Raw genomic sequence first — 11716 nt, 5'->3', positions numbered from 1 at the left:
ACCACAGTCAGGAACAGCACATCTGTGTGGCATCGTAATTGTCCTGTGCACAAGTAGTCTCTGTCAGAGCTCGCTGTCCATCGACTGAACACTTGTGAGGTGCACGGCGATACGAAATGAGCGTAGTTGTCTTGCGCTTAAAGCGTAGTTATCTTGTGCTGGAGGCGGTCATATGCAAACGCTGGTACGTCACTTCTAACCGTCACGTCACTTCTAACCATGAATCCAGAACGAGATGTATTTTGAGCTTGATTAAATAAATGATTCGTTTAGAATGGGGAGGACGTCTTAAAATATTAAACTTGCAGGACGTTTTAATGATACAAAGACCTCTTATATACCAAAAGATCAAGACAAATTTGGTTTCTCATGTCATGACCCCTTTAAATTAATACAAATTGTCCAAACTGGCAAATATCTGAAGTAAACATAACAAAATGACATGGCATAAAAAATAGGCATGGTAGCAATTTTATTAGAAAAATAAATAAATATAATTGTCAGATCTAATCTACACCCCTTGTTAAATTATGAAACACGTATACAGGCCCAAGACATACAGGTGAAACTAAATTAATATGTTATTCTCTATATAAAGCCATAGAAATTATCACCTAACAAAAAGAGATACAAATGACACTTGACAAGTACATTCTGATATGATTTTCTTCAGTTTGCTTATTCCAAAACTGTACCTAATCTAAATCAAAATACATGGAACATGTAATCAACATTATGAAAACTTTATTTTGTTGTTGCAAAAACACGAGTCATAACAAGGTACTTTATCCATGACACTCTTCTCCAGTAGAAGGACAGCCAGGTTGATGTGACTCTGGCTGCAGTTCATAGTACCACAGCAGCAAAAGGTTTGTAAACAAGCACCCTCATCTTTAAGGTTCAGATTAAATCCTCTGATTGGTAAAAAATAATATAATTTTTTTTTTCTGTACTCTGATTTTTAAATGAGCCAATAAAACACAATACAGCCAAGCATCATCCAATGGCTGGCCCAGTTTAACTCTGACCATTTCTGAATGGTGTGACAGGCCATGTAACCTTAATCTGTAAAACAGCAAATCAAAAAAAAATTCTAATTGTACTGATATTTCCAAGTAGGCAACTGTCCTCATTACCAATTTTATGGAATAAAACAGTAAAATGAAATGTTATGTTGTCTGGTATAAAAAAAGAAAGAAAAAAGTGCCCTCAATATATAATATATATATATATATATATATATATATATATATATATATATATATATATATATATATATAAAGCTCCATAACAAATGTAAGTGGGTATAATTGTGATGTTGATATCTCAAACTTCATTCAAACTGATTCTATTATAAATAACATTGAACTGATTCTGCAGTGCAGGAGCAGCTATAGGGATTCTCCCCCTTTTTTCTAAATACAATTCTATGACCTTTCCAGTTATTTGAGTTTGTTGGATACAGATTTTTAAGTCATTTTGGTTCAGACTAATTTGTTAACAAATAATTGAGACTGATTTGTAAACTGTCTCAAAAGAACTATTTGATCACTATGGCATGTAATCAAGTTTACTCTACAAAAAAATCAATATACAGCTGATGAGATATTTCTAAGCAGAGGAAAACTAGAAAAATGTATATATACATTTCCATTACTTTTTCTTTTAAAGATTTGATTGTGCCTTAAAGTCACAATTATAAAATTCCCTGATATTCCATGTTTCCCTGGTTTTCCATGACCGTGGGGACCCAGCACTATTACTGTAAACATAGACTAAAACAACCCTAGAACTCAAAGAAAAAAAGATCCCCATCTTATTTGGGTGATGGCAGTCACTTGGACAGCGCTTTGAGAGTACACATGCACTGAAAATAACCACCAACCGTTTTCTCAGAACTAGAGGAAACAAAGACAGTCACTTTAGTCAGTATTGGTGACAGTAATGCAGGACATTCAAGTTAGATGACAATTTGCAGCTTCACCAAACAGATGTTAAAATAATTAAACATTCAGTAAAGTGAGAGGAGAGTAAAAAAAAAAAAGCATTCTGCATAGAAATGTGTTTAATGTTGGTAGTAAACATTATTAATGTTTTAATTTAATAAACCGATTTACTGATTTTCTTATTAAAGTTCACATAATTTTATGGATGCCATGAATGAAAGAATAATAGTTTACCATGTTCAACATAAGTGATGAAACCCAAAGACAACAGCACTGCTCATAAATGGAAGCTGAGACCCTGCCAAACAACACATAATGACTTAATCATGCAATTATCAACTCTGAAATTTAGAATCACTTTGAAAAGTGCAATGTTCAATAATTACCAGCAGAGGTCTCTACACAACTATGATAATGTAATGAAAAGATATTTCTATGAACGAGATTTGCTCTCTTTCTCCAGACTTAGACGGATAAATCGGACTATCCCTTCAACCACACCCTCGCTCCAAAACCCCACTTCAAAGACAAGTCAGCAAACAGAAACATGCAAAATGATCCAAAGGCAGAGAGGGTTTCTGATTAGCTAATGCTCTGACTGGCTAAAAAAAATTGGCAGGCTGTTCTTTTTCTTTTGTGCTATTTACAGCACCTAGGTTTGTCACAGAGACAGGTGCGGTTTCTCAGGACACCTATTTCAGTGATATGTGTAAAAGAGCAGGGACATTTTATGTGTTATCCCAAAAATGACTTTTAGCACCTCTAAATCTTCTAAAAGGTCAAACTGGTATATAGCATGAATGACATACAGTGTTATCTGTGCTACACTCTAGGCCACGACCTAACAGGCAAAACTACAATGCTTACTAAGTGATATAGGACAAGCTATTCAGCAGTGATTGAATTATCAAACCATACCAGCTGTAGGGGGCATTTTAAATCTGGGTTGTGGTGTTCAGAGATAAGAAACCTTCTTTATCTTAGCTGCCATGTTTAAAGGGAAACTGGCTTCTGGATGCACTGTTTTCTTAATCATCACAAAAACTAAAATCTGTTTAAACAGATGGAACCTGATACTTAACCAACAAACCTTCCATAAAAAATTCAGTAAACCACTGAGGACAATAAATAGAGAGTTGCAAATCAAACTTACATGTAATAATGCACTGGCTGTGTATCACCAAGATAGCAGGAAACTTCCCAAGTCTGAATGCACTTTAAAAAATATCTGTGCAAAATCGTGATAACATAACATTTGTATTGATTGTGTGTTATTCAGTGGCCCCAAAAAAGTATTTGGGCACTTTTGAACACTCAAGTCACACTAAAAATGCTATTAAATATGGATATGTTCCACTAAGCCTGACAACCACAAAGTGTCCAAATACCTTCTTTTTTATTTCTAAACTTTATACTGCATCTATTGTTTTATAGTTTAGTGTCCAAATAGTGTTTTTGGAGCTATTGTATATATATATATATTAATAATATGTCACAAACCTGAAAGCTCAATACATTCTTAAGGCACATACATGCATTTTGCATGGGTAGAATCGCAGCATGGGATAGCGGGAGATCGTGGCTCACCTTTGAGGAAGTCTTTCTCCATAGATAGGAATGAAGTAAGGAAAGAAATAAGGAGCAATACAGGTGGAAATAACCAGGCAGATTTGACTCCTCAGAAAGCTCAGAGCAATCTTTCCAAACCAGACAACACTCTGCATGAGATAGTTAGATAGTTATTAAATAAGAAGCATTCAACTGATTGAAAATGTGTCCTGCACAATAAAGATTATCTTTTCTTCATCAAAGAAACAATTATTTTCCAATTAAATAGCCTAAAACGGATCTCGTTTAATTTATTTAAAATGTTAACAGCTGTGCGTGTTTGGAAGACACATTGGGAGATTGTTTATAGTGTTTCCTCAACCTTTTCTGTCATATTTAACCCCCACAACCCCATCAGCAAGGCTCAAGTACCTCTTCCTCAAACCAGAAATGAGTTCTTGTAAACTCTGCACATCATTCAGCAAATTTTTATAAAATTAAATTATTACACATATAATTTTGTTATTATTTTTTATTATTATGTTCTTGCTTTAAAGGGTTAGTTCACAAAAAATGAAAATTCTCTCATCATTTACTCATCCTCATGACTTCCCAGATGTGTATGACTTTCTTCCTTCTGCAGAACACATACAAAGATTTTAGAATAATATTTCAGCTCTGTAGGTCCATACAATGCAGAACCTTGAAGCTCTAAAAAGCACATAAAGGCAGAATAAAAGTAATCCATGCAACACTAGTGGTTTAATGTATGTCTTCTGAAGCGATGCAATCACTTTGGATGAGAAAAAGATCAATATTTGTATCTTTTAAAAAATATATTTTTTTACTATAAATCTCCATTTTAAATATAATAATAATAATACATTTGATTTATAGGCCCCTTTCACAACACTCAAGGTCACCGTACAAACAGAGCACAAAAAAGTTAACCATGAAAGCATCAACAATAACAACATTAAGCAAATAGTACTATGATATACAATAAAACATTGGAAGATACAATTTATAAACTCAAAGCATGCACAGTCATAAAAAATCCGTTTAAAAAGGTGAGTTTTAAGACGAGATTTAAAAGAATGAATACTTTTACTGTTATGAATGTCCAGATGAAGGGAATTACATAAGTGAGGGGCACTATAACTAAAAGCTCTAGAACCCATAATCTTTAGACGGAAACATGGTATAACAAGAAGAGTTGACGAGGAAGATCTGAGGGTACGAGTAGGTGTATAGGTATGAAAAAGATTAGAGAGGTATGAGGGAGTAAGATTATTTATGGACTTAAATGTAAGAAGCACGATTTTGAAATCAATTCGGTACTTAACTGGAAGCCAGTGCAAATGTTTAAGAACAGGTGAAATGTATTCAATAGAGGGGTTCTAGAAATGAATTTTGGACCAGCTGAAGTTTATGGAGAAGTTTGGAAGGAAGACCAGAGAAGAGAGCATTGCAGTAATCCATACGTGATATAACCAGTGCATGAATAAGAATTGCTGTGCTGTTCAATGTGAGAGAGGGACGACGACGATTAATGTTATGTAAATGAAAGTATGTAGAGTTATGTTATTAATATGGGCTTCAAAGGATAAGGTGCCATGAAGGATGACACCCAGACACTTAACCTGTGAAGAAGGAGAAGCAGGATTTTCACTTTCAGAAAAAAATAAAAAGGATTTAAAGATTGATCAATTTCTCAAACACCTATTATATCACTACTGAAGACAGATTAAACCACTGGAGTCGTACAGATTATTTTATGCTGCCTTAATGTGATTTTTAGAGCTTGAAAGGTATGGTCACCATTCACTTGCATTATATGTAATATTCTTCTAAAAATATTTGTTTGTTTTCTGAAGATGAAAGTCATACACATTTGGGATAGCATGAGGGTGAGTAAATGAGAAAAAAAATATTTCTGGGTGAACTATCCCTTTAAATGAACTGAAAAAAGTGAAAAGCAATTAATTATGGTTAGTTAGTTAACCTATTATTTTTTCTGTCTTATAGGTTTAACACAACAAAATCTAAATCTTTCCAATTATCCTCTGTCTGGAACCTGCTTAAATCCCCTGGGATGAAACTACTCCTTTTTAAGAATTACAGATTTTAAGAGATGTTTATCCAGTTTGCAGAATTCCATGGCTTTTCTTTCAACATTACCTGATAAAATCATATAAGCTGGTAAATAAAACAAAAGTTATTTATAATTTTGTGGCCATTAATAGCATGTGTCAATTGGCGAAAGATAATGGTTCCCACAAAGCCGAGATATCCCATGAACTCCAGCGGGAGGGAAAGGAGGACACAGCACCCCAATCGAGGTCAAAGGCCAGAGAGATTGCCTTCATGGCCACCATCATCTGAGAGCTTGGACACAACCAAAATAGGCAGTAAGTGATAGACATGTAATGTGACAAGCAAAATTCTCACCTTAATCTTATGGCTTTAAATCACTGGAATGTAACACATGAGTCATATAGACAACTTTGATACTTTTCTGGAAGCTAAAGATTTCCGTTCAATGTAAATGCAAGGAAAAGAGCAACCAGTTCATTCTTATTTAAAAAAATAAAAATAATAATTTCATACATTTTACCCTCTTTTCTCCCAATTTGGAATGCCCAATTCCCACTACTTAATAGGTCCTCGTGGTGGTGCCGTTAATCACCTCAATACGGGTGGCGGAGGACAAGACTCAGTTGCCTCCGCTTTGAGACCGTCAATCCACGCATCTTATCACGTGGCTCGTTGTGCATGACACCGCAGAGTGTGCATGTGGAGGCTCATGCTACTCTCTGCATTCCATGCACAACTTACCATGCCCCATTGAGAGCGAGAACCACTAATCGTGACCACGAGGAGGTTTCCTCATGTGACTATACTCTCCCTAGCAACCGGACCAATTTGGTTGCCTAGGAGACCTGGCTGGAGTCACTCAGCACAGTCTGGATTTGAACTCTCGACTCCAGGGTTGGTAGAACCAGTACATCTCTTTTGTGCTTCATCGATAAAAATAGTCATACAGATTTTGAATGATGTAAGGTTGACTAAAAGATAACAGAGTTTTCATTTTGGGGTGAACAATTCAAGGGACATATAATTGCCCTGCGAAAAAGTAAGCAGGCATACAAGCCATACCACTCCGTAGTAATTGTCTTGTTCAATTACTAAAATGTGTAAAATGTGAAATGTGATAATACAACATACAAACTAGACCAATTTTAACTCACCGCTCATCTTATGCCAGGTCGCTGCATTTAACATGTGTAGCTCGCTACAATAAAAATCAAAGCAAGGTCATGCACATTCAAGAGTTGTTCAGATCCATACTAGTTTTCTATGTTACTTTGGCCTTATCTGTAAAATGCAGTTGTTTTTTGACAGCAACAGGACAACAGACCCCATCAGCATGTAGATGAGGATGACAAGGGAGAGGAAGACCCCCTTGCTACTGGAGTTTATGCAACGGAGCAGAATGAGGTAACACAGAATGCACAGGATAATCACCCACATCATGTGCAGCTCAAAGAACACGTACAGCAATTAGAGGCCACCTGTCAGCAAACTCAGATGCTTCACATGAGATGAGACATCTGTCAAAGGGATACACAGCATTATCCTGCCTCATCAATACTTAACTACGGTGACCGGGAGGGGACATGTTCGGTTCACTTAGTTTTGTTTCATCTTCTACTCGCAGAGCAAACAGATAGAACAGTGCATATGGGACGCTTGATACATTTCCGAAGCAACAACTGCGCTATTTAAACCGCTTTACAATCACCTGTGCAGGTTAGGAGTGGAGAAGCTGACAGCTTCACTCTCATAGAAGCATATATATATATCTCTCATCCTGGACCAGCAACTTCCATTTGTGCTTAAAATTAAAATAAATAGCATGGCATAGATTAATTTTAAATAATAATTAAATAATATTAAATGATTTACATTGCTTTAACAAAAATAAAAATAATAATATAATCAGTTGAAGTAATAGTTTCCCTTCTCTCCACGTTGTGTCAGAGAAGCGACACTAGGGGTCTCTCTTGAGCGCCGATATATACCTCTGTTCTATGAAAAAAGGCCAATGAGAAGTTGGCAGACGGTATTTGCATATCCCGCCCCCGGACATACGGGTATTTAAGCGGGGCGAATACGGGAGTTCATTCAGAAAATTTCTTCGGAGCCGATGTTTGTGTTTGCAGTTGCTGCAAGTTACACACCAAGTTCTTGCTATTCCTCTGATGCTCTGCATGCTGTTGGACCTTACGGCGCACAACAGCGGCTTTCTCCTTCGTGCACGGATGTGCATTGTTGCCCCTGGGCGCTTCGACAGCGCAGATAAAAAAATAATCTAAAAGAGCAAAACACAGCGGCGTTGAATGTCCTTTTAAGGACGCGTCTTTATAAAGATGCCTTTCCGCCCCTGTGTTGTTCCTGGATGCGGTAGAGTGCTCTCCGCTTCAGACGGCCACAGGCGTTGTCTCGTGTGTCTGGGTAGCGATCACACCGAGGCTGCGTTTGTGGATGATTCATGTTCTTAATGTGAGAACATGGCCATGACAACATTGCGGTCGTGGCTTGCTTACAACCGTAAGCAAGCCACTCCAGCCACCCCCCCGTCGCCGATGGAGGCGATTTGGGGATGGCAGCGGGTGCAGCTCTGCCGGGTACGCCCCCTCGGACCACCCGCACCCCGGCACGCTCGTTGACTCCCGTCCGTGCTCGAGGTAACAGCGACTCGCCTTACAGACAGTCTGCCTATCCTCTTAAGACCGAAGTGGATGAGCTCGCCGCTGCATCGGAGGGCGTGGTATCTGACGCTGAGGACTCCCCTGGTCTGCCACTATCGGGCCTGCACGCCCAGGCTGAGGCCGACGCGCAGATGACCGACATGCTTTCACGGGCAGCCACTAGCGTGGGCTTGGATTGGAACCCTCCATCCTCCCCACAGCCATCACGGCTGGACGACTGGTTCCTGGGGTCTGGGCTCTGGGCTCGGTCCCGTTTTTCCCGGAAGTGCATGATGAGCTGACGTCTTCATGGAGAGCACCCCTCTCCACTCGTCACACTGCCACCTGCTCATCCGCCCTCGCCACCCTTGACGGCGGAACGAGCCACGGATACACGGCGATTCCCCAGGTAGATAGGGCAGTTGCGCTCCACTTATGTCCTGGAAACCCTACCACCTGGCGGGGCCGCCCTGTACTCCCCTCCTGGCCCTGTAGAGCAACATCCTCGCTGACCGCATAGGCCTACAGCACCGCTGGACGCGCTGCTTCCACCCTGCATGCCATGGCTCTCCTGCAGGTCCACCAAGCCAAGTGTGAAGCTGACAAGACTCGCTTCCTCAACGCCCGTCTCCCAGTTTGGCCTCTTCGGCGACACCGTCGAGGACTTCGCCCAGCAGTTCTCCACGGTGAAGAAGCAGACGGAGGCCATCTCACACATCATGCCCCACCGAAAAAACCTGCCGCCCCGGGCCATGCCCCGTCTGCTTGCCGAGGGCGTCCCCCCGCGGCCAGGAAACCTTCTGCTCCGCCTCAACCCGGGCCCAGCTCTCAGCCCCAGCAACCCGCGGGAAGCATACGCCCCCTGTAAAGGACCACTAAATCTCCCTATCTCTGAAATGGGCCATCACCTTTACCTCCAGCCATAGAGGGCGGTGTGGTCATGGAATACTTGAGAAAGGTTTTCGCAAAAAGGGGACTCTTACTAAACCTGAGATAAAAACTCTTTATTTGTTTATGTTTTGGTTTATTAATGGTTTTCGCTGAATACATAATGTTGTATTTTTATTTTGTTTTACAAGAGTGACTGTCACTTACCTCACATGCTTTTATTTTGAAGTCCGTGAAAGGAATTGCAGTGGCGCGCTGTGTGTATATTGGCGCACTTTCTATGTGATCATTGTTGCCAACTTAGCGACTTTGTCGCTATTTTTAGCGACTTTTCAGACCCCTTTAGCGACATTTTTTCCAAAAAGCGACTAGCGACAAATCTAGCGACATTTTGGACAAACCTTAGCAACTTTCCAAATTCCAAATATCGCCAGTACTGCAAGCGTGAGGTCTTACTTCCCCGCTGCGTCTGCACTGTTCAGTGAGCGGATGAGAGGAGCAGCACGTTCCGTTGACTGCACGCCAGCGGACATAGACATGAATGAGCTGCGCATGTGCACGCTGTGTTAGCAGGAACCAATCAGTGATCACATAGCAGCTGCCTTCTCCTTTGTTTTAATTCAAAACATTTAATTTCACCGTTTTTTCTTGGCATGCGCTTATATTCACTACTAATCAGAGTTTTAGTTCATTCCGGTTCGGTTTCTGAACTCTCCAACTTCAGATCGTATATTTACAGACTCTATACATTTTACTTATCCAAACACAACAATAAACCTTCTTCAAACTCATAAACATGTAACGTTAGCTAAGTTCCGTTCCGTTCCGTTGTCTAACAGAAAATATGTAATTGAGAACCGTTTTACTGGACATTCGGCTATATACTTATATAAAAACAGTATGAGCACGGTTTAGGGGAGATAACCGTTATTATAAACTGAAGTAGGCTACAGTACCGACAAATTAGGCAGAATGCAAATACGACGCGATGACGTCATTAATATGCTAATGATGCATGACGTCATCTGGCGACATTTAGCTACTTTTCGAGCAGGCTTTAGCTACTTTCCATTGAAAATAGTTGGCAACACTGTTAATGTGATGCGTCATTCTGATTAAAGCTACCAGAGAAGTGAAATGAGAATTTTCCAAACTGTGAAAATATAGCTTTAAAAAAAGGTTTCTTTCTACCTCTTAGCTCCTGGCTGATGAAGGGCACAAGGTACCGATTTAATTTGTTGTATGCTAAATTTTGAGAGATTAAAGTGTTTGTTTCGTTCTCCTTTGAAGCTATTAGTGGGTCGTTAGCATATATATAACGTTAGGCTATGCAGGTGTGGAAATCAGTGATACGTTATGTAGAGTGTGTGTGATTGATTGTTACTGTCACACGCAGAACGCAAACACAGTGTATTATTGCTTCGTTTCTCTTGATTTGAACGTCTGATAGATTGTTTTCAGGAAATTAGGCCTTTATTTGGTCACTTCATATATTTTAGGTTTTTCTCTCTGAATTGAGATCGTCAGTTGTACAAAATAATTCAGTTGTCATTTAGTCCATTTAGCACTTTTAAAAGGAGATTGTTGTAATTTAAAACATTTATAATGCATATTCAGGTTTACTACAGTACAATAAGGGAAAGTTATTACATTAGCCTGCTCACTAAAACTTGAGTTGTTACACTATTTACTAAAGCCAATTAGATTGTATATGTGTATTCTCATGTGTTTGTTATGGACATGTATAATTTACGGTGAGATGTCTAATATTTGTTTGTTTACTTTCATTTAGCTCTTACGGTGTTTCTGGGAACAAAATTCAATTTAAACATCAGTCCCTGAGAGTAAACTGCATCTGTTCAGCCGGGAATGCTACACCCCCTGTCTCACGGACCCCCTCGAGGACACGGAAGGCTCCCAGGCGCTCCTGAGACAGTCCACCCAGAGTCCAAGACGTTAGCTCCGGAGGTGGTAAGACCGCTCTGTCCTCCGGTGGAGGGCCGGGAGGAGAATCTTGTGGGTGGAGGGGGCTGTCCCCCTCCACCCTCAAGGTGTATGTCGCCGCCATCACGGCTCACCACGACAGGATAGACAGCAAGTCTCTAGATAAGCACGACTTAATTATCAGATTCCTAAAAGGTGCCCGGAGGCTAACTCACTCCCGGCCAAACCTGTTTCCCTCCTGGGATCTCTCGATCGTCCTCACGGGCCTCCAGAGACCCCCCTTCGAGCCGCTAGATTCAGCTGGACCCAGGACCCTTTCTCGCAAAACGGCCCTGCTGATCGCGCTCGCCTCCATCAAGAGGGTCGGGGACCTGCAAGCGTTCTCTGTCAGCGACACTTGCCTGGAGTTCGGTCCGGCAGACACATACGTGATCCTAAGACCGCGACCGGGCTACGTGCCCAAGGTTCCTACCACGCCCTTCAGAGACCAGGTAGTGAACCTGCAAGCGCTGCCCCGGGAGGAGGGAGACCCAGCCCTTTCGTTTCTGTGTCCGGTACGTGCTTTGCGTATCTATCTGGACCGCACGCAGAGCTCTAGACATTCTGAGCAGCTCTTTGTCTGCTTCGGGTGACAGC

General features: G+C 40.6%; 1 pseudogene; it reads right to left on the bottom strand.

Moving 5' to 3' along the window:
* Window positions 1-610: 610 nt before the first annotated feature.
* On the bottom strand, window positions 611-7100 carry LOC127620677 (protein-serine O-palmitoleoyltransferase porcupine-like; annotated as a pseudogene).
* Between the last annotated feature and the right edge of the window lie 4616 nt (window positions 7101-11716).

The sequence above is a fragment of the Xyrauchen texanus genome, chromosome 27 (assembly GCF_025860055.1).
Source record: "Xyrauchen texanus isolate HMW12.3.18 chromosome 27, RBS_HiC_50CHRs, whole genome shotgun sequence".
NCBI classification, from domain to species: domain Eukaryota; kingdom Metazoa; phylum Chordata; class Actinopteri; order Cypriniformes; family Catostomidae; genus Xyrauchen; species Xyrauchen texanus.
This window is presented reverse-complemented; position numbering and strand designations above follow the sequence as displayed.